We start from the raw sequence: 5222 nt of genomic DNA, 5'->3' as shown, positions 1-5222 counted from the left end.
TGCTACTATCTGCCATGATGTGCTGCCTAGCCACAAACCCAGAAGCAAAGGGAACAATTGATGATGGAAAGAAGCCTCTAAAAATGTGAGCTTTGCGTGTTTGTGACAGTAATGGACAGATGACTAGCACAGAGATCAAAACCAAAACAGCAGTAACAACAACAACCACCAAAGGAATAGCTTACCAAAAGGGAAATTGTATTTTTAGAAATAGTCTAAAGGAAATTCTATTATTTTTTAGGAATTATTTAAAGCAACCTCAACAGTTTTTAATAAATTTGGACTGGAACAATTATTTTTAGTTTGATTGGACTGTATTCTAAAGTGTTTAAGGTATTTTCTTTAAAAAAAAACAAACACTTTTTTTTAGTTGTAGATAGACACATTTATTTATATTTATGTAATGCTGAGAATCCAACCCAGTGCCTTAAATGTGCCAGGCAAGCACTCCATCACTGAGCTACAACCGCAGCCCTATAGAATTTTCTCCTTTAAGGAAAAAAAAAAAAAAAAAAAAACAGTTATTTGCCTGTTTCAGTGCTTAGGATTTCTGATACTTCTGAGTTTATTTATTTTCCTAAACAAGCAGAGAAGTAGTGATTTTTGTTTAATTTGTATTCATTTGTTGACAGAAAGCCAGAATGCTAGAAAAAGAGAAAGCATCCTTTGAGCCATAATTATCCTGTACATATGTTTTTCTCATAAATTATTTAATTGAGTTATTTTTTCACTTTCAAAACTTGGGTATTTTATATTATTTCTGAATTTTCAACTTGTAAAAATAAATGCAATCAATCTGGCAATAGTAGATAAAGTTATCTCATGGGGAAAAATAATTGAAACTAATCATAGGTTATACTCTGAAAATGATGCCTGCTTTCCAATTTGTTGTAGATGTTGGTACTAGATTAGCTCAATAAAATGTAAGCCATCTTTATTTATGACTTTGCATGTCTAAGTTTATTAGAGTTCTGAATTCCATGCTAAATCTATCCTCCTAAATTGTTTATATAGAAAATCATATATATTCATATGGAGAATACATATACATATACACACACATATGTGTGTGTATATGTGTATGTGTTTGTGTATATATCTTCTGTATATATATCTTCTTTATGGCAAAGGGAGAAGACAAGACTTATAAGCAGAAAAAAATACTTTACTTTTGGAGCAGTAGTGCTTATTCACATTTATTCAAAAGTTGCTATATAAAGCAGCAATAAAATTAGGAAAGTGACATTGTTCTCTGCATGCTATTTTTTTTGGTCTTATGGAAAATTACTTTTCTTGTGGAATTGACTGTCAATTAGTAACCACCAGAAGGTATCCATCTTCTTAGTTTTCAATTTTACCAGAAGTAATTCTCATATAGTGCTGCTCTTTTAACAAGCACCTTTACCATGTGAGATGCATATAAAAGTAATTAAATTTAATAGTCTCATTGCTTTTAAGCAAAGCCATATGGTGCACTTAGATTGCAAATTCTAATTGAAGTCAATGTGATTTTATGTAGAAAATACTTTAGAAATATGTAGCTCTGTAATCAAATATATATACAATACACGATTTTATCTTGACAGAAGCATCATCTAACACCTTTTTCGTTGTCTTTTTCATTCACACTCTTGAGTATTATAGCAAAACTATGTCTTGCCATGAAAAATAGCTTTAAAATTAATGATAATAGTTGCCTGTGTATGTCCAATGCATCTTTTTCATTACTCCTCTATCTAAATTTTAATACTGCAATAATCCCTGGGACTGTGTCTTGGATTACAACAGCAGTATGTAACTGAGACATGGCCAATTCATTCACATTTATTTGTTCTATTATGCACTATGAAATGAAAACTCCATAAAAAGGCTGTAAATGTAGTGGAAGAAAAAAAATAGCAAACAAACAAACACGGAAATAGCCATCACTTTATTGTTTTCCCTTATTTTGAATGAATGAATAGGGAGTTTTCTCTTCTCAGGTTTTGCCATGGTCGAAGGGTTGGAGGAAGGAGGGGAATGAGGTAGAAAAGAGACAGAAAGGATAAAACTAATTCACAAAGGACTGTCAATTAATGGAACTACAGAAATGGCAAAATAATGTGATAATAAGTTTTGTCTACCTCTCGACTGCGGTCATATTTTCCATTAGAAAACACTGCAATAAATATTTAATTCTTGAATAGATTTTAGGGTGTATATCTTACCCTGTTCCCAACCCTGGAATCAGCTTTTTCCTTGATCAGTGCTGGTTCCCTTTAATACTAAAACATAATGTTAGAAGACAAGTCCTGGTACTAGATGTCCTTATTGCTATCAGAATGTCCATGCTTCTATGTCCTCTTACCTGACAGGCCAAGAGAACATATGTGTCTATACTTACTATGTATAGGCACTTACCTAATGTAAATACATCTATAAATTTTTCTACATGCAATTGTCTGTATCTATATAAAGCAACATATGAGTTTATAGTGATACCTTCAACTCAAATCCATGAACCATGTGTATTTCCTCCTCCTTATTGATCAACCTCTCTCTCCAACAATGACAAACTCTTGGTTGGGATCTATTTATTTAATTGATCAATTCTAGAATACAGGTATGTGTTTTTTTAATTGTTAAGCCATACCTTTGAATATGTGAATTTGTAACAACTTACTGTAACAAAGCATTTTGAAACATTAATTGAAATGTGTAGAAAGCCAAGTACTAATAAACCAATCCGTATATATATTTAACCTTAGGTTCAGCCATTTGTTAGGTTGATTATTAGATAGAGATATTTTATAGCTGGATCAGATATGTCTCCAGATATGCCTGAAAGTCTTAGTCTTTTGGCCATCTAATAATGAGATGTGCTGTGTCATTAATTATTCTATGCTGTTTAAGGATTTAAATTTCTCTGGTGATACCGAGAGCCAGCTAGTTTGTATCATTTGAAATGTGCAGATTGATGGCTGTGTCTGCTCAGGGTTACACTGCCTGGCTTGGATCTGTAACCAGTAAGACATGAAAAGACAGTGTTAAAAGATTTTGTGGAAACTCCTATGAAACCAAGTTTACTTGCACATTTCCTGGTGGTTATCACTCAGATAACCACATCCTTGGAAGCCGGGAGTGTCTGGGAGTCTCTTAGGACCCACGGCTTATCTGTGCTTTATTTATTTTTCTCTCCAAAATCTTTAGCTTTTATGAAATTCTGTGGGTATTTTCTATTGATTCTTGATATTCCATCATATGACCCTGTGACAAAGACTGCCGCTGTTATAAGAGGAGGAATTTATTACATCAACTTTAGTCTCATGGAGAACTCAAGCATATGGCATACTTGAGATGGAGGAGGAAAGAGAATAAGAGTGTGATGACCACCTTAACTCACTACATTTCTCTAATCTCTCATTAAAATTTTGCACTTCATTTATCATATTTTTTTTGTATTTTGTCATTCTCTGATTCTTTGAACCCCACAAAGAAAATACACTCAAACATACACTTTATTTTAGCATGTTGGTAAATTTCTCAGAAGAAATTCTTCTTCACGTCAATTATCTCTGACAATTCATTACCTCTAAAAAGCTACTGTGGTGTGTGTGTGTGTGTGTGTGTGTGTGTGTGTGTGTGAGAGAGAGAGAGAGAGAGAGAGAGAGAGAGAGAGAGAGAGAAATAGAAATGGAATTATCAGAGAAATAGAAATGGAATTATCAGTGGCCTAATTGGGATTTCATGACCAAAACCAAACAATTGTATGCAAGATCAGAATCTAAATACCTTCACTGGGATTTTCCCAACATATCAAATTTATAGATAGGAGGAAATGATAAAATAAGCCCAAGTTTTTATTTAGTATGTTAATTTAATGACATAAGCAACAACATCAAAAAAAAATTCTTATGCTTTTCACTTGAATGTCATAAAATTTAAGTTAGTTTTTCCGATGTTCTGGGCACATCTTGAATTTCTTTTCATTGGTATTATTCCCCAGTTAAAAAACAAAATTTGATTAGAACATCAGCTATAACATTAATTAAATATGTGTTCATAAATTTCGTTTTACATGTTATAAAATGTATTTCTAAAATTTCTTCTATGTATATTGTGAAACCTAGCCTTTTCCGTTTTCTCTTGTCTTCTACTAATTTAAAGTTATAAGGCTACTTCAGTTTCTCTCTTACTAATATTTATTTTTTCTTCTTTTAAATTCTGTTACATTTAAAAACTCTTAAAATAATAATTTTGGAGTTACTAGTGCACTTATGTTTCTTACAGCATGAATTTTTGCAAATGATTATATTTTCTTCAATTTTAATTTTGGTGCAAGTTCATATGTGAGATTTTTATTCATATCTTAATTAAAATAAAACATTAAATTTATTATTAAATTTTAGTTTGATATTGAAAGTTCATATTCTGGAATATTTTTATTTGGTCTTTTTTCTTTTTTGTCAAACACTGTATGGATATTCCTAAAATATTTGCATTATGATTTTTTTGCAATAGGGCCATACTTGATATAAAATTGAGACAAAATATTACACTCCTGATCAGCATTTTCTTTCTATAAACACAAGAAAAAAATTTCCAATAATCTTAAATAGATTAAGCTTCCTAAAATATAGACTGAAAATACAGTAAATATAAAATATGAAGAAAAGTCTCTCATTCCCCTTATTTAAGATATGTGACTTTTGAATTATGGAGAAAAGATGAAAGAAAGGTGGTTGAGACATAATATTTTTGTCTGTCAGAGGAAAGTTGCTCATCTCATGATTTCCAGGAAGCAGATAGAGAGGAGGAGTCAGGAGACCAAGATGCGATGTTTAAGGACAGAGTCCCAGTGCCACCTCTTCCAGCTACGCTCAAACTGCTCATAGTTACCATCCAGTACAGTCATTTCAAGTTATAGCCCATCAAATGGATTAATACACTGATCAGGATATATAATCTAATAATTTCATCCCCAGAATATGGGCTTTTGGGGGTATCTCATATATAAACCAGAACACCAACTATCCTGGCATCCTGATTTCAGAATTGTAGACTCAAGAATGGTGGAAAGTGTATATCTATTGTTTAAAACATCCACTTTAAGAAATTTTGTTATAACAGCCTGAGAAAACTGAGAAGATATCATCATGCTTTGGATGAAATTTGGGAACATCAGTGGTTGACTGATGACAATGGTTCAATTTTCTATTCTTTTTTTGCACAGATTTAAAATA

This window comes from Marmota marmota, unplaced genomic scaffold (genome assembly GCF_001458135.2).
Source record: "Marmota marmota marmota unplaced genomic scaffold, marMar, whole genome shotgun sequence".
NCBI lineage: Eukaryota > Metazoa > Chordata > Mammalia > Rodentia > Sciuridae > Marmota > Marmota marmota.
The sequence above is the reverse complement of the archived record's forward strand: the minus strand, read 5'-3'. Positions refer to the sequence as shown.